Here is a 19,346-nt window from a genome sequence, read left to right on the forward strand (position 1 = left end):
TTTGTGGCTGGTTTTCTGTGTGTTTTTTGAACTTGGGTATGAAAATGTCTGTGATCTATTACCAGCCAAGGCCAGAGACAGACCAACAGCATGATTTATTGTCTCCTAGAACTAGAAAACAGCTTCTGTCTCTGTACAGGCTTATGTCCCATCCAGTATCTTAAATTTTTCCATCTAATAACAATTTAATAGATCCTTGAGAGCATCTTATATCTTAAAACTTGTGGGGTTTAAGCCCTGGAGAATAGTTTAAAGTAAAAGCTGCACAGCTGTAAAACAACCAGGTCTGTGTTATTCAGAAGAGGGGATTTTTAATGTTAGAGAACATTTTCAAGTTTCTCTATGATAGAAGCACTTGCAGAGAATTGAAGTAGTTTTAAATTCATTTATATAAGGTAAAAAGATAATCTGAGCCATCACTGTATGAGGAGGCATTTAGAGTCTTGTAGGACCAACTAAAGCCAATAAATGAATTGACACAGGTTTTTGCAACAGCTTTGGAATAGCCAAAGTTTTGCTGTTCCATTTTATTTCTGCAGCTCACAGAGGCTCTGAGTCACTTTATCAATGACTGTTGCAGCAATCTGCTCTTGGCAGGGTGAAAAAAAATAATGCCCCAGTGGAATTTTGTGGCTGTTTTTGACCCTGAGGCCAAATCTTTGCCAAATCTTTGCAGGCAAATTTTTTTGTGTTTGCTGAACAAGGAAGGCAAAGGTGGTGGGCAGGGATGCAGCCCTGTGAAGGGTGATTTACAGTGGGCAGGATGTGCCCTGACACCACATTTTGGGGCAATTTGGCTTATTTTGCCCTGCCCTGCTGGTGAAGTGCTTTCTTGACTATAGGAATGTTTCTGTTGAGCAATGCAGAGCTGCTGCTGGGATGAATAATTCATGGGAAATCAGGCGTGGAAAAAACTTGCAACATTCAATCAGATATTTTTTTTTTTCCTTTTAAAATTCAGGCTGTTGCTGACCTAATTTATCTCAAGGATGAGTTTAGCTGATCTGGACAGACAGGGATGAATTTAACATTAGAAGTGGTGGGGAATGATGTGATAATGAAATATTGAACCCTTTTGCCACTCAGTGCTCTTCCCCTCCCATCCTGTGCTGGCTGCTCCTGCTACCTTCTGGCATCTGGATGAACATCTGGCTTGGTACCTGGAGTGTGGAGCAGAACTCAGGGATTTGGGAAGAAAACACCACAAAGGTTTGCTCTGGGAGCACAGGCAGAGACCTCTGTACCTGGTTATTCCCAGGTGCTCTGGCTCTGGACACATCCTCAGTGTTGTTGGGAGCTACTGCAGCTTCATTTGGGGAAATATTTCTGCTGGTTTCATTGTTCTTTTTGCTGTCACTCCTGTTTTCTGGTGTTTGGATTTGTTTTCTTCCTCTGGTAGACTGGAATATGCAAAGCAGGGCCTGATTTCAGAGTGGGAGGAGGGCCCTGAGGAATGAGCATCAAGTCAGGGATAGCCAAAAAAACCTGTGGTGTAGGATGACAAAGCCCATCCTGAGACAGCAAGGCAGCCTCACTTCTCCTGATTATTTTCCTTTCTGTGAGATTAACAGCTTCAGTACCACAGTAACTCCTCAATTCCTTCTGAATAAAACATTCCCCCTTTGTGAGACATAAAAGAAGACAGTATGTATGACTCAAGGAGCTGCTGGACCTTTTCATACTCCATAAGAGCATGGAAACATCAGTAAATGCCAGCAGAGAGCTCAGCAATACCTGGAGCAATATCACACTACTTTCTTTGTGGTGGGGTGTTGGCCTGGCAGCTTTGAAAATGAACATGCAATTTTGAATCAATTGGAAGAAGCAGCATTGCTTAAAAATCTCCTTTTTTTTTTTTTTTTTTTTTGTACTGTTGGAACAAGGGTTGAGATACAATCCCCTGCAGCTGGAGGTGTGATGTTTGCTGAGCATGCTGGTGATTTTTGATCTCAAAAGTCAGTGCTGTTACTGATTGAGTGCATTGGTTCTCTGCATGACTTTCAGCCAGTATTGACCCTGCTGCTGTGTGTCCTTACCTTGTGATTTAGCTGGAGGCACAGTGTGATTCTTGCCTGCTGCAGAGTTCTGCTCTGCCATATCCTCCTGTGATCACCCAGGAGTCAGTGCTGGATGTGGGAATAGCTTCATCCCCTCCAGGAGAAGGGATTTGTGTGTGTCCTGCAGGTCACACACTTCCCCCTCAGAGCTGTACAGACAGCTAGAGCTTGCTCAGGCTGGCACTGGTGTTTTTGCAGCCCCAGCTGCTGTAGCCTGAGCTGCACTTCCCATTATCTTTGTGCTTCCCATTGTCCTGAGATGGTGCTCAGCACCTCAGCAATTCTGCCTTGACTCATTAGGTATTCTTAAATATGAGATGAGGTTCACAGGAGAACAAGCTCAGACTTTAGTTACCAAGATTAAAGCATGAAGAACTTGATGCTTTTGCTGTAAACCTGGAAACAAGCAATTATAAGAACAATCAGTCCTAGGTAATTGGGGGTTTTAGTGGTTTTGCTCTGTCCTCTTCAATTCAAGGCCTTCTGAGTTGTGCTGTGGGCTGGAGTGGTTTTCTCATGCTGCTTACCCTTGGCACAGAGCCTGAGAGCTGAGGCATTTTATTCTTCAGTGCTGTGTCTGGAGTTGAGAATGGAGTTCACATCTCCTGCCTGTAATTGTCTTTTAAATTGCTTCTGCCCAGATTTGACTGAGATGGCTTAATAGATATTCCTGAGCCTTTGATAGAGTAACAGTTGTTTTTTGCACCATACAGCAGGAAAGAAGAAGAGGTTAATTATAAATGCTTTTTGTGAAGCTTGGGAAGTGCAAGGCATCAATTACCAAAGCTCTGTGGAGACAGCCCAGATCACCTCCTGGTTCATTATCAGCACAGTTAATAAGGTGCCTTATCTGGATATGTCTGTGTGAGCAAACACCCATCCCAGAGCCTCTGCTGGGATCTTGGGTGCTGCTAACTCCCTAATCCAGCAAGAATTGCCCTAAAATCTGAGATGGTGTGTGCTGAAGGGTTTGGCTGGGGGTGGCTGCTGGGGCTGTGTCAGGGGAGGCCAGCAGAGATGGCCTGGGAATCCTGGTTATCCCCCAAAAGCTGAGAGAATCCAGTGGGTGAGGGGAGCAGGGATAGCAGGAAGGATGGTGAGCAGCAGGAACAGGGTGTCCATCCCTGCTGAGCTTGGGGACAGGGCTGCCTGGGCTCTGTGTCACCCCTGCTCCTGCCTGGAAGTTTGATCCCACATGAAGTTATTTTTACAGTGGGAGCAGTGCACAAAGGGTCACAGGACATTACACCCAGCCTTGCTGAGCCAATTTTGGTCTAATGATCACAGTCATTGGCCTCCTCCCAAAATCATGGTGATCATCACACAGGAATCCCTCACCCCAGGCCAAGCTCAGCAGACCCTTCTTCCAAGGACAAGAGAAGTTTAAGTGCCAGGTGGAACCTCAGTTCTTGGTACCCACTGCCCCCTGAGGGAGTTTCCCAAGGCCTGCTGTGGCATCTAGGGGCTGTGGAGGCCCAGAGGTTCACAGAATTCACACAATTCACAGAATCACTGGGTTGGAAGAGACCTTCAAGATCAGTGAGTCCAACCCAGCCCCAACACCTCAACTAAACCCTGGCACCCAGTGCCACCTCCAGGCTTTGTTAAACACACCCAGGGATGGGGACTCCACCACCTCCCCGGGCAGAACATTCCAGAACTTTATCACCCTTCCTGGAAAACACTTATTTCCTTATATCCAGGTTCTGACTGTCTGGCTTAGCCAGGCCCTGCCTGCAGGGCAGAGTGTCAGGAGCTGCCACCCAGCAGGGTGAGGAATGGGGGAGTCCCAGGCTGTCCAGGACAGGGACCCTGCTCAGGGCCATGAGGAGTTACAGCCCCAGGTGGTGCTGTGTGTCCTCTGTGGTGTGGTCATGGTGAGAGTGAGAGTGGTGTAACTGCTCAGGGGGAACTCTTGAGCCTCCTCACCTGTTTAATGAATTTGTTTGAGAATCCTTTTCTGGTTAGAAACCAGAGCTAGCAGTAGAGATAAAATTTGGCTCATATCTCTCGTCCCCTCAGAGTAGGAGGAAGACAAATAGGTGTGAGAAAATGCCTTGAGCTTTCATTTACAGTGACTTTGATTGTTCCATTGAGCTGACATCCCACTCTGATGCATTTCCACTCCTGCACATTTGAGTCATGTTATGGCAGTTAATCAAAACTACCTCTACTACTGATGCTGCTCCCCTGAACAGGCTGATAAAATCTCTGAGAGGCCCTAAGGCTGCTTCCTTTACAGCACAAATTTACTGAGCTCAGTTTCTATGACCTGTGCTGCTGTCCTGCTTTATTTTCGTGCTCCTTCCTGCTCAGTGCAAAGCAGCTCCCAACTGAAGTGCACCCCAAATGGTGGGAATTTATCAATGACAAGCATAGCTGGATTCTTGGTGTGGAGTCACAGCATCCCAAAGCCTTCTGAAACCAACCTGGCTTTTACTGATGCTGCTCTAATCCCATCTCTGCTCCCACAGCCTCCTCCCAGCCCCAGTCCCTTGGCAGTCCTCACCTGGGGGCTGGGAGCCAGTGGAGTCTGGGGTGAAAAAACTGAGTACATGCTCAAAAACACCATCATGTTTTGTAATTCCTCCTTCTCCTTGAGGAGGTCTGGGGACACATTCAGAATATTTCTTCCACAGTGTGCAGCTGAGCACTTCTGCTCTGTGGAAGAGCTCCAGTATGTCCACAATTTAAGATGAGACTTCATATTTTATTCAAGTGTTACAAGCCAGGCTTGTTTGTGTGCGTTGGGGTTTTATTTCAATGAGGGATATTAAAAGTTAATTTCAACAGCATCCTGGGAGTGGTAGTTGATGTTTTGGAGGCAGATAAGGCGCTGCAGAGTACTTTTTTGAACAGCTTTTGCCACCAGAGCCCTGTGAATTGAGCAAATTCCTGTATGATCTGCCCTAGAAATCTATTTTGTTTTATACCTTCTTATCTTTGTTATATATCTACACATAGATCAGTGCAATTCTTTAGAGAGAGGAGATTTATCTCAGCTTCTATTGCAGTTTTCCTAAAAAAGCTGTGAGCAGCTCCTGTGCTCTTCTGGTCAGTCATAAACTTTCCAGCTGAAATCCATCTTTGGTCACATCATTAAAGTCCCTTTTAGTGGGTTACAACCTCCAGCTCAGCTGGAGGCAATTATTATCTGATATGTACCCTGAGTAGGACATAATTATACTTGTCACTAAGTGGCACTGTGTAAATTAGTCTTTAATTGCTGCACATCAAATGAGCAGCTACCCAGCCATTTTTCTGTGAGATAAAGAGTTCCAGCATTAGCTTCATCACTCTGCCTTCTGCCTTCACCCAGCTTCTCATTTGTTCTCTTTGGTGCCCAAGATGCAATTTCATATGATGAGACCTTCTTAACATATTTGGCTTTTGCCCTGTAAACCCTCTTTAGTCTTAAATATGGTGGTAGAGAGTTTAACATGAAAAACACAGGAGTAATGGAGAAGATGTGTCCTTCAAGTCCTGCTGTTAAGATATAATTATTTCACATCATCTGGGGCCAAAAACCCTTTTCTGGCTGCTATGTTGATAAAAAGGGAACCATCACAGGGCCTGAGGAATGCAACCCTTTAGCATGATTTAGCTGGGTTGTGCTTTGGGGGTTTTTGCTTTAATATGGGGTGGATCACTCTTGTCTGAACCTCATTAACGTGTGTGAACTTTAGCCCTCTTGATAAGTTAGGAGTTAATAGAGGGGAGGAAAAGCCCGACTGCTGCAGTGCAAAGCTGTTTATCTTATCTGGCAACATCTGGACCTTGGACCAGACTGCTCTGCTTGGCTGCTTTCCCAAGCCCTGGCTGTGTTTGGGATGGATGGACACGTATCCTGCTGGTTCCTGTTGCAGGGGCTGGGGCAGGCACACTCATGGTCCATGCCCTGCCTGCCCTCAGCTGCTGGGGAGCCTCCCCCAAACCACTCTGAGTGGCACTTCTGAGCATTTCTCACCCAAAAAACTCCTTGCTTGCTCTTGTCTCGGTTTCTAAAGCCAGGTGTTTGCTAAGGAAGGCAGGAGCCTCCCTTGAAATGGAAAATATAAACCCCCTCCCTCCAAATTGCTATAAATTTTAAATGAAGGGGCTCTCAGACAAAAATATGGGAGCAGGAATAACAGTTCTTTATTAGGGGAGAAAATAAAAGGATAAAATAAACAATGCAGTGAACCAAACCAACACTGACAGAGCCAGAGCACAGCCTGACACCCTGTGGGTCAGGGTGCTGGCAGCAGTGCCACTGGAATGGTGGCTGCAGCCCTCCTGCAGTGCCAGGGGTGGTTCTGCTGGAGCAGGGATCCTGGAGAAGGGTGCAGTCTGCCTCTGGAGATCCAGGGGAAGAGGCAGCTGCTGTTCCTCTGGGCAATCCAGTGGAGAAGCCGTGCTGGTGTTCCAGAATCTCCAGATTATATCCAGGTAGGAATGCTTGGCTCCTCCCCCTGGGCTCACATCTCCCAGTGGGATGCTGCAGTTCCTATCAGCCATGCAGGGACATTCAATACCCTGTTATCAGCACGTGTCTCCCCTGAGAGAGGATTGGGTGTGGAAGAGATAAGGAAAACTGCCCTCTGAACAGAAGACACAGATGGCAAATGGAATACAATTTGCTTGGCACTAGAATACATTTAGCTAGAGCTCTCTATACCAATGCTGGCAGATCAGGGAACCATTTCAAGAGGCTCAGTTCTATGGTTTTGGGGCAAACCCCAGATGTGGATGGAAACCTGAGGGGACTGGAATTGCTGGAGGACTTGTTTAGTCCATGTGCTGGTTTTGGCTGTCTCCAGTCCAAAATGTGGCTTCTATTCTCCCGTCTCTTGTGGCACAAAGCAAACAGTGCTGGTTAGTAGGGTGGATGGCTGCTGGAGCCAGGTGTTTGCTTTTTTATGCTTCTGTCCCTCTTGCTGACACCAGATACCCCTTGGCAGAGAGGCCTGGAGGAGCAGCCAGGGCATGCAGCCAGCCCGGCCTGGGTTTACATTCCAGGCTGTAATTTCTAAAACAGCTTATGCTGTGAAGTGTGGACAGACTGTTCAGAATAACAGGAGGAACGTTTCCAGGCAGAGAAAACCTCAGCACTGTGCTGACGTGAAGCCTTTCCTGTCCTCTGCCTCAGTGAGCAGGGTCCATGGCCAGAGGGAACCTTCCTGTCCTGGGAAGGGGCTGCTGCCCTGGCCAGGAGCTCAGGCACTAAATTAAAAGTTATTCCTCCAAAGCTTTCTACCAATATGTTGTCATCAACATATAAGTGCAACCAAAAGCCAACTTTCCAAATTCCTTGCAGCCTGCGAGTGTCCCACCACAAGGTTTTGGTTTGGGTCATTTATGGTGGCCTTTCCTTCAGAAATTCTGTCTGAGGAAATGCTGCATCAGGAAGACACCAAAAAGCTTTTTTAGTTTGTTCTTCTTCACTGTCTTTATCCTGCCCTTGTCTTTGGCACAAGATTTTCCCAGGATATTTATGCCAGATCAGGGCATGGGTGCTGGGCAGCAGGAGCATCAGCCTTGAGCTGAGCCAGAATTCCAGCTGGGACTGACTTAGCACAGGGCAGTATGAAAAAATAGACCTGGGTTTCTCTGGATCTTCTTTGTCTCACCTGTGAGCTAATCTGAGAGGCTAGAAACTAAACTGTACGTATTTATTAAAGTAAGGCCATGTTTTCTAGCAATTCAGGGATTTCAGGAACAAGAATGTTTAAAAAAAATCACTTTACATCTGAGACTTCACAGAAAACTGTTGGAGCTGATGGCACAATGTCCTCTTGTAAGCTTGATAGGGCAATGACAAATCTGGTTTACAAGTCCTTGATTTCCATCTCTGTGGAGTCATTATTTCTGCCTTGTATGTACACTGAAAAACATAGATGGGCTTGGACATTTATTTTTCATATATTTGGCTCATTGAAATCTCAGCCAGGGTGCTATTTAAGTGATGAATTTACTGTTATACAACACTGGGGAAATTCAGGGCTGAGGCAAAGACTCTTGTGGTTTAGGGCTGTAGGTGTTTACTCTAGACACTCTACCCCTAAATGAGACCTCAACACTCTGACTTTAGCACATTCCAGCCCTGAAAATCATCACAGGCTGACCACACAAATGTGCACTGCCAGTGAGGAGTCCTGGTGATGCCTCAGGTTTTGGCTTTTCTAGTTTTCACATTCTGTGCTGCTTTAGTGGGTGGGTCTGAGCTTCATGTCAGGGAATGGTGAGCTCTGTGCACAGAGCAGGGAGACAAAACAATTCCTGCTCCAGCTGGGCACCAAGGACAAATGACCCAAATCTCAGCCCAGGAGCACAAACCCCGTGGGCTGGAGAGAGAAAAACAAGCAGGGTGGGACTGGATGGGCCAAAGCTGGGATGGGACAATGAACTGCAAGGTGCAAATGGAGCAGAGCTGATCCCAGGGAGAGACCCCGTGCCCGGCCGTGCATTTTGGGGCCATTTTGGTTCATCTTGGGTGCAGCCCTGGCTGGGCTCTGGTGCTGCCCAAGGTGGATCCATGGAGGAGATCCTTTTCATAAACCCCTACTTTATTCTTTAACTCCACCTAGCCTCTGTTCTAGCTCAGCCTGCCCAAGGCATCACTGGCACACCCAGTGCCTTTGATAATTAGCTGCTTATCTCTGCCCCATGGAAATAAATCAAACTGTGGCTTCTGTCTCCTCCAAGGGAGGGATTGCTGTGTTCCATCCTGACCCAACAATTTATTTACCCCATGGGTGTTGATCCTACAACCTCCATCCAAAGACAATCCCTATCCATTTCTCTTTTTTTGCCTCCTGTGTGCCGAGATCCCCAGGATACAGAGAAACTTCTGGAACTGTAACAGACATAAATCTCTGTAATTACAGAAACCAATTTTCTCAGACTTCCCTTTGAGAGGTTTCTCACTGTCATCTGTGATGAATAAATCTGTGAGCTCCCTCAGCCTGGTGCCTTACAAAACCTGCCATGCTCTCCCTTCAGACTGCTGCCAGGGACTTACTGGTGGGTCAACATTTATTAAACACAGACCTCCATAGCCTACAGCTGGCAAAATTTGTCCTTAAGGCCTGCCTGGGAGGCTGGCAGGGCTTTTGGTGGCTGGTTTCATAAGCTAGGTTTTACTCAAGGTAAATTTAGTTTCCCCCAAAGAATACTGATGATTTCCTTTCATTCAGGCTTTCTAAATTGGACAGGCAGTGCAATTTCTGTGGGATGGTTGCCACAGGGGCTGGGTGATGGGGTTTTTTTTGGTAAATATTTGTCAAATTCAATGTTGCATTTGCTTCTGCTGGGTTTTGTACCCTTGTTTGTGGTGAAATCCTCAAATACCTGAGCTAATGCATTTGCTGTCAGGAATGCCTTTGGGAAAAGTACCTGCGAGTGATTTGCAGGAAGCAAATGGATCAATTTGCAAGTGTGAAAATTTTCATCAGAAACCCAGGTCTGTGAGTCTGTTGAAATCTCATCTGAATCTGGTGTCTAATCCAAACTGCTTGGCAAAAATCAGAGAATTCTCTGCAGAAATACCTGCTGGAAACGAACCCAGTAAATGATAATGGGTTCTTTTTAAATCAAGAGAGGCAAAGAAGGAAAATACAAGAAATTATTGCCTTTGCTTCACTCTGAGACATGGCTCTGGACACCCTGCACTTGCTGATTAGTTATGTGGGCATCAAGGGAGTGTAAAGCCTCTCTCTGCAAAGAGATGCAAAGAAGCCATGCCACAGGATGCACAGTTGGGCTCAGGAAGCAGTCAGTGGCATCATGACAGGCACTATCATGGTCTGTTTTATTGTGGCAAATGAGGACCATCTCCACTGCATGAATCCCTGGAACTTGTCACTTGTAATACACTCTTAATGCATCAGCTGCCCAGAGCATGAAGGTGATTGCTGGTGCCTGCAGACTGTTCCCATATTTGCCCTTTTCTTCTTTCCCATACTCATTAACTGAGGGGCAAAAAGTGATGTGGGGCAAATACATTATGCTGGTAGTTTAATGGGTTTTTTGCTTCTGTTCCATAGTGCAGAATGACTGATTTAGAGAAGGCCATGAGAGGGAAAAGTGTACCTGTGGCTTTAGTGCTTTAGCATAAAGTACAATTCATTTTGTCTATCCAAGGGAAGTAAATCCCACAGCCAGGCAGCTAAGATTATAGTGAGAAACACAGCTGCTGATCTCTCTTTATGTTTGGATTACCTCTAGAGTTGCTCATTCCTATGAAACTGTTTGATCCATTTCAACTGGGACCAGCAGAGGAAAAGCTGATCTTTAATAAATAAATAGCTGGGTAATAAATAAATAAATATTAGTAAATAAGTACTGGATAAAAGAATGTAGATGCTCCTGGTTGTATTTATGTACTGTAGCGTGAGGGAGGGTGTGTGTGCTTTCCAAGTCCTTCACATACATGGAGGGAATGACTTTGGAATGCCCAAATGTCTGGGTTTGGCTGGGGCAGCCACAGAATATGGATATTATGTATGGATATCCAGTACAGTCTCATTCATGGTTTTGGTTTTGGCCACAGGATTTTCCCTGTTCCCCCTTCAGATTGATGACTTTAGCAATTTACCTATTCCAAACCTGTGGCACTAGACTGAGACCAGCAGCACATGCCTTGAGGAAACCTGGTGTGAGGTGTGTGCCTGTTGAATATCCCAGCACAGGTCACAGGCAGAATGTGCAGAGCTTTTGCTCCAGGTTTCATTTGTTCCATTTGCAGGCTGTGATTCAGATGCCTTTTGCCTGCTGCCAGCACAGGCTGAGTTTTACCTGCTGAGAATAACAAGGCTTAGGCACTGGTGAAGCTGAGGAGTAGCAGGAGTGCTCTTATCCTGCAAGATACTCTCTCCCAGCATCCACAGCCCTGTCAGTGGTCCCACTCCATCAATTAAAACCAGCTCTCATGGTGAGAACAGCAAAGCCAGGCTCTGCAGTGTGCCAGGCTCTGCAGTGTGCCAGGCTCTGCAGTTGCCATCCTGCTGGCACAGCAGTGCTGGCAGGGGTTCTGCAGGGCAGAGTGGTGCCCATGTGCCCCATGGTGTGGGCAGCCCCCCAGCCCACAGCTCCTGGCTGGCCTGAGGTTCCTGTGATGCCTTCTGAAGGCTGAGCTAGGACACAGTTACAGAATAAAGCAGGGATTTATGAAAAGGCCTCCATGGATCCACCTTGGGCAGCACAAGAGCCCAGCCAGGGCTGCACCCAAGATGAACCAAAATGATCCCAAAATGGACACAGGGTCTCTCACTTCTATAATTCTGGTCCATTAGTTTATTGGAGTGAATTGTCCCATCCCAGCTTTAGCCCATCCAGTCCCATCCTTGTTTTTCTCTCTCCAGCCCTCGGTGTTTGTGCTCTTGGGCTGAGATTTGGATCATTTGTCCTTGGCCCCCAGCTGGAGCAGGAATTGTTTTGTCTCCCTGCTCTGTGCAGAGCTCCCCATCCCCTGATGTGAAGCTCAGACCCACACACTAAAGCAGCACAGAATGTGAAAACTAGAAAAGCCAAACCCTGAGGCATCACCTGCTGCTGGCCACCAGCCCTTCCCACAGCAGGAGCACTGGGGCTCTCTGTGCTCAGGCTGCTCCTGCCCAGCTGCACTGGGCCCTGCACAGGCTGGGCTGGGCTGGGACAGGACACTGAGGGGGCTCAGGACTGGGGTAATCAGGTCCCTGCTGCCCCTGGCTCCATCCCTGATCTCTGCAGCATATCCCTGATTCTGCTGGGCTGGGGTCTGACTGATGAAGGTGAGGTAGGGACAGCATCTCCCAGTGCCACTTCTGCCTTTTGATATTCTAATTTTCTGCTGGGCTATAGCACGTCCCCGACCTTTACTGGGGAGCTCAGACTTGCCAGCAGGTGATTGATTGATTGGTTTCATGTGAATTGTTTTTATTTAATGGCCAATCACAGCCAGCTGTGTTGGACTCTGAGGAGTCAGTCACGAGTTTTCATGATCATTCTTGTTAAGCCTTCTGTCTGTATATATAATGTAATGTAATGTAATCTAATCTAATATATAGAATAGAATAGAATAGAATAGAATAGAATAGAATAGAATAGAATAGAATAGAATAGAATAGAATAGAATTAATATGCCTTCTAAGAACATAGAGTCAGATTTATCATTTTCCTCCTTCATCCTGGGGACCCAGAACCCACCACACCCTGCCCCACAGCTCCTCGTGCTTGGAGCTCAGCACTTGAAGAGAGGAGCTGTTCTGGAGGAGTTTTTCAAGCCTCAGGGGACGTTCACAGCCCTTCTCCATGCTGATCTGGCAGACTCTTACCCCAAAACTCTTCCCCTCTGTGCACACCAACTTGTTTCTCGGCTGTGTGGGGAGATTTGGTTGCTCTGAGGTTCCCAGATATTTTGCCATTTGCTGAGTTTCAGCACAGCACACCCAGGAGCTCCCAGGCTCGTGTGGAGAAGCCCCAGAAAAGACAATTTCTGCAGTTTTTTAATCCTACAAAAGTCAGTTTTCAGGTGGATGGGCTGCTGCACTGGGTGTCAGTGCAGCTCTGGGATGTGCTGTGCATAACTCAGCCTCCCAAAGCTGCAAATTCAGCAGCTTCTCTGAGGAGAAAAAACTGCATTTAACTAATCCTGGGTCATCTGAGCAGCTTGCTTTCCTGACTTCTGCCTTTCCTGCAAACTGATCCCTTTGGGCAGCATTTTTACAGGTCACTGATGGATTTACCTGACCAGTCAGAGAAGCTCTAAATGTGCCAGTGCAGCTCTTCCATAAGTGCATATCCAGAGATATCCATTCTTTTCACAGCAGGGCAGAAAAGCTGCTTTATTACTCAATAAAAAAAAAAAAAAAAAAAAAAAAAGGGAAAAAATAAGGATATTTGCTGCAAGGACTCTGGAGGCAGCTGCACAACCTGGCTCAGGAAGGGCAGAGCCATCTCACAGAGGTGGTAACAAGCCCAGGGTGAGGTCTGTGTGGGAAATGAATTTGTAGAAAATTCTTAAAACCTAAGAAAAAACTTACATATTATACATCTATATACAAACCTTAAGAAAGAAAATACTAACTTTAAAATACCATAAAATAAAACAAACCTATTAAAAGAAAAATAAAACTAAGAACAAATTTCAAAAAATAACCTTAAAAATAAAACTACTTAAAAAAAAACTATTAAAAATATGTTGTAGTAAAACCATGAAAAATAATCTTAAATAATTAGCTTAAAGCATTTCCAACATAGTAGAACAAAAACTAATAAACAAAAAACCATTTATAATGTATATATAAATACACATATTATTAATAATAATAAATAATTATGTATTATAATTAAAAATAGTTAACTTCTAATTGTAATAATGCAAATTATGACATCCATATTGTCTCACCCTTCATATAAATTAAAGAAAAAATAAAAGTTTTTAAACCACCTCTCAATTACCCCTCTCTAAATCAGAAAAAACCTTAATCCAACAGTCTGCTCTGCTGCAGAGACAATGTCCTGTCCCTTTCTTGCTCAGGAACAGGGATGGTGGGTGCTGTGGGCAGCTTTGTACAGGATTAAAGCCCCTCTCCAGAAAATACCTCTGCTTTCACCATTAGCAGCTGAAATCTGCTGTTTGTGCCAGGCTGCTTTTGAAGTCACTGCTTGCATTTGTGGCCCCACTGTACTGAGCATCTTCTGCAGAGGCTTTGCAAGGAGTTCTCAGTGTCCTGGGGAATTTGTGTCCTGAGTAGAGGGACAAAACTGGAGGAGAGAAAAGGCAGGTTAGTGATGAAAATCCCACACAGAGAAACGTTGATTGACTGGCCTGGGTTCACCTGAAAGGCTGTGTTTGGAACCATTTTCACCAAAATTCCTTCAGTTTCAGCCAAGTGTCTTCAGCACATCTCCATTGCTCCCCTCCATGCTGTGGGATGGGGATTTCAGAGCACACAGTCTCAGGCTGCACCAAGGGAAATACAGCTTGGATATCAGGAAAAAGTGTTTCACAGAAAGGTGATAAAGTTCTGGAATGTTCTGCCCAGGCAGGTGGTGGAGTCCCCATCCCTAGGGGTGTTTAACAAAGCCTGGGTGTGGCACTGGGGGCCAGGGTTTGGTTGAGGTGTTGGGGCTGGGATGGACTGGATTTTCCTGAAGGTCTCTGCCTGTAGCCCCACATTTCTCCTCACAGAGAAAAGCAAGGCACAACTCTTCCCAAGAATATTTCTGGGTTTCTCATTCTCTGAACACCAGAGGAAGGAAAAACAATTCTTATCATTTGCTGTGCCTGTGTTTGTGGAAGGTAGAATGCAATATGGAGATTGTTTAGCCACAGTGATGGTGTTTTGTTTCCTTGGCCTATCAGGGCCAAAGGTGTGTGTGTGTCAGGACTGTGGGCTGACAGCCACAAGATTCAGTGCAGTTGTGTGCAGGGTTGAGTGCTTGGCAGGTTCAGATATAATAAATATAATATAATATAATATAATATAATATAATATAATATAATATAATATAATATAATATAATAATAGTATTAATATTATATTAATATATTAATATAAATTATATAAATTATATATAATATAATATAATATAATATAATATAATATAATATAATATAATATAATTTATATTATATTATATATCAATTATTTAGCCTTCTGATAAGGTGGAGCCAGATGCATCATTCTCTCCCCTCATCAGGGCTTCCCTGCAAATCCAATATCTTCCAACCTGGTCATTCTGTGAGTTCTGTGAATTCTTCATGTGGGAAGGGTACAAAAACCACCTCCTGCTCCTGAGAAGGGTGTTTTGTTCTTTAGGTGTTGGGATATAAGTTAATCTTTTGCTTTTCATCACCTTTGAAAATGTTCTTTTCCTCCAAAGGAAATGTTTAAAGCAGGTATTTGTGATTCTTAAACTATGCAAGACCATCCTCAATCACTGCAAACCTGGGCTTGGGAGCCTGTGGGTTTCTCTTTTTGGTCAAGGATTTTAATATTCTGGTGTTCCTGCAGAGTGGGAAAAAGAGCCTTTTAGACCTCTCTGGCTGAGCACAGCTGCTCCTTGCACTGCAGTCGTTTTTTCCTTTAACCTGGGCAGGGAGCCTGAGGGTGGGAGCTCCATGGGTGGGATGGAGCCCAGCTGGGCACAGACATGCCCAACCTCCCTGGGCAAGACAACCATAAAGAACAACTTCAGTGGGGTGTGCGTGAGTGCCCAAAATCCTGCTGGTTCTGGCTGTTTTCTCAAAGGGGTAATTAAGTTTCAGCTCCATCCAGTAATCAGGGATGGCATAAATTAAAGCTCCCTCCTTGCTGCAGTGCAGGAGCGTGGCAGCATTTGGTGCTTGCCTCAGGGTTTGTTCTGGTGCAGTTTGGCCCGACAGCAGATCTTTCCAGACACAGGTTTCGAAGCAAGGAAGAAGTTTCAGGCAGCAGAAAGCAAATCAAGCAGCTTACAAAGATGTTTTCTTCCTTAATTAGCTAAAGTAAATCTTAATCAACCCACCAGTTGGCTTGCTAAATGCCAAAAGGGAAACTGCTTTTACTATTTTTGGTCCATCACAAAGAAGCCAGGGATGATGTTCTAATGAAGCCAGATGGCCAAAGCTGCTGTACTGAAACCCAGCCATGGAGGAGGAGGAGGCTGGAACACCACAGGCTGCCCTTAAAGAGAGGAAATTTACCCTTCTCTGATACTCCAAGGACTGGGAAGATTGCACAGATTGTGGTGTGATGGGGTAGGTCTCACTAATACATGGAGTCACTTGTCATTCATGGGATCCCTTGATATCTTCACTGCTACTCATGTGGGCAGCTGAAATGCAGATTTCCTGGACTCAGGGGGTGAAAAATGTTTGGGGTGATTTTGGTTTTGACTTCAGGGTTTGTTTTTAGTATAAACTGGTACAACTGCATTGACTCTGGTGGAAACAAACTTGCTTTTATTGTTTAGAGGCTTGTAGCTTTTCCTTGGAAAGCTTAACTGGCATGAAATAACAAATTAATAGCCTCAGCTAAAAACATAGAATAGACAGGCTCTGTGCAAAATTAAGCATGTATTTCTTCCAGAAATCTCAGCCTGAATGTCTCAGTCCTGGGCTCCCTGTGTGGTTTGGCCCATATTCCTCACACCCAGACTTTCTTTTCTTTGGGCTCCCTGCACATTTCAGCCAATGCCAGGTGGGTCCCACCTGCTGCTCTGCCCCTGCCTTGCTCCTCTCCAGGCTTTGCAAAATGTTCCCAAACTACCTGAGGATGTTTTCCTCACTGGGCTTCAGTGGAGATGCTGCTCTGAGGAGGGGGATCCAGCATCTCCCAGGTGGAGTGGCTGGGATGGAGAATCTCTGAGCCCAGGGAGGGGGTCCTGGGAGGAAACCTGGGTCAGAGGCTGCTGGGGCTGCTGGTGATGCCTTGTGCAGGCTGGACAGAGGTACAGAATAAAGCAGGGATTTTTGAAAAGGCCTCCATGGATCCACCTTGGGCAGCACCAGAGCCCAGCCAGGGCTGCACCCAAGATGAACCAAAATGACCCCAAAATGCACGGCCGGGCACGGGGTCTCTCCCTGGGATCAGCTCTGCTCCATCTGCACCTTGCAGTTCATTGTCCCAGCCCAGCTTTAGCCCAGGCACTCCCACCCTGCTTGTTTTTCTCTCTCCAGCCCACGGGGTTTGTGCTCCTGGGCTGAGATTGGGATCATTTGTCCTTGGTGCCCAGCTGGAGCAGGAATTGTTTTGTCTCCCTGCTCTGTGCACAGAGCTCACCATCCCTGGATATGAAGCTCAGACCCACCCACTAAAGCAGCACAGAATGTGAAAACTAGAAAAGCCAAAACCTGAGGCATCAGTGGCACCCTGAGCCTTGTGCTCAGAACTGATCTCTCTGCAGTCCCTGTTTTGGATCCTGAAGGAATTTCTCCTCTGAGGATACCAGAGAGAACCAGAGTGATTCACATAAACACAGCTTCACATAAACATTTTGCAGTTCACACAAACATGGAGCAATTCTGTTTGTAGAACGTTTGCAGTTAATGAATTAATTATGTTACACTCTCCTCTGAGCAGCAAGCCATGAACTGAACCAAGCAATCAGCAGGAGGCTTTGCTGCCTGTGTTTCCTGTTGTGTTTCAAACAAACACAAACACAGAAAAAGCCAAAGTGCACTTCTGCTGCCCAGTGTGCTCAGATTTGGGCACCAAATTCAGTATGGAAAGGAGAGCCTTGGAAGGAGTGCTCCTACTTTAATTCCCAAAGCATGTTGGTGCCTGTTGCCACTGGGGTATGGATGAAACCTCCCTCTTTTTAAGATTTTTCCCCCTCTTTGTGAAATAGTGATTAAGAATTAGAAACCTTTCTCATAATATTTGATTCTCGTGTCCATAGGGCTCAAAGAATTTCCTTGCTGATGCTCACACCTCACTCTTGGTATTGCCTTTCTTTCTCACAAGAAAGACAGATCCTCAAAAGATCCACAAGATCCTCAAAATAAATTAATCCACAAGGATTAATTTATTTTGAGGATCTGTCCATTGGTGGGTGTACCCCTCGTGCTGCCTTTAGCACATCTGAAAAAAAAAAAAAAAAGGTCTTGGATGTTTTGTGGCTGGAACTGCAGTTGATGCCAATGAATTAACTCTGTTATGGGACTTCCAGGATGTCTGTGAAAGGGAGATGCCAGAATTGGCCAGGGAGGGTTGTAACAGTCAGAGCTGGGGTGGTAAATCCTGTCCTGTCTGCCCCTGTGCCAGGGGATGTTCCACTCTATCACTGAGACAGGTCATTTCCCTGATTTTTGTCATATATTTGCACTCACTGTGCTGTATTTTCATCTTCCTAGACAGCTTTGAACTAATAACAGCAGCCACTTGACATGTAATTAAAGCTAATAACAGCAGAAATTATGCATGCTTGAGTGGTTTGGTCTTTGAAACACAAATTGTGATATTTACACTTTCTCTTTTGGCAAAAACATGTGCTTTCCTCCAGACAGATGGCTTCACAGGTGATAAATGTGTGGGAAAAGTGGATTTAGCAGCAAGCCCTCAGTGTGCAGAGTAAACTCTGACTTTTTGACAGGTGGATTCCCTGATCTTTGAGTATGTTGGTGGAGTGTTTATTCCTGAGAAGCCAGAATGAAATTTGGATTTATCTCCTGCTTTGGATTATCTGCTGCTCAGCTTTCACTCAGAGATGTGGGATTTTTTTTTTTTTTTCCTGCAATGTTTGTAGTGAATTTTCATTTTTACTACACTGAAAAACTGGGAGTCAGCAAAAAATCATCTGCTTTTCCTCTGCCTTGCCATTTCCAGCCCACCTTCAAATACCCCTCCATATTCTAGCAGCATAATTCATTCTCTGCTCTTGCTCTGTCTCCTTGATTAACTTGATTCCACCACACTTCTGATGTGCCTGGATCAGCATCCTCAGCTGAAAATCAGGTCTAAGCAGGACTTGCAGAAAAGATGCTGATTTTGGAGATGCAGAAATGGTCAGAATGACTTAGAACTGACACTGTGTTCCAGGCTATGGCAGCCTGTGCAGTAAATAGGGGGCAGAGATCCCCCTGCAGAGCTGGCCTGGGTGCAGGGCTGCACAGGGCAATAGTCAGTGTGCCCAAATGTCACTTCCAAGCAAAGCTGCCAAGCACAAGACAAGGTCTGATATTTTTCTTTCAATGAATTCTTCATTGCTGCGCTGGAGAGCTGGAGTTTGACCTGGAGAAGGAGCAGTGGCTGTGTGGAGGTCTCAGGATTTAATTGTGCATTTTGAGAAAGAAAAATGCCCAGACCAGGCAGTCTGAGTGTGCTGCTCAGCCGTGGCTGGGGCAGATAATTTCAGTGGAGACATCCTGGTGTGGCAGCCACAGCAGATGCCCATGGGGCAGCCCTGGCAGGAGGAATGGTTTTTTTCTAGGCAGCTCTGCCAAGGGCTGGATTTGCTCTCCAAGCTCTGCTCAGCCTCTCCTTTTAATGTCCTGAAGCAAACACTGAATGGAGAAGTTTCACCCCAGAGAAATGAAAGGAATGGCCTGATGTGGGAAATGAGTTTGTAGAGAATTTTTAAAGCTTGATAGAAGGTTTACATAGTATATTTGTATGTAAATTTTGAGATAAGGAATGTTGATTTAGAAATGTTATAGAATAGGATAGACATTGTTGAGAGAGAAATGGAATTAGAAATAAGTTTTAAAAAATGGTCTTGTAATTGAGACTAGATGCTGTGGAGAAATAGAACTATGAAAGATGTGTAGTGATAATACTTATGAGGAGTAATTTTAGATGATTGGTTTTATAACATGGTGTGATTAAAACTGATAGGTTAAGATAG

Source organism: Haemorhous mexicanus, chromosome 20 (genome assembly GCF_027477595.1).
Source record: "Haemorhous mexicanus isolate bHaeMex1 chromosome 20, bHaeMex1.pri, whole genome shotgun sequence".
In the NCBI taxonomy this organism is placed as follows: Eukaryota; Metazoa; Chordata; class Aves; order Passeriformes; family Fringillidae; genus Haemorhous; species Haemorhous mexicanus.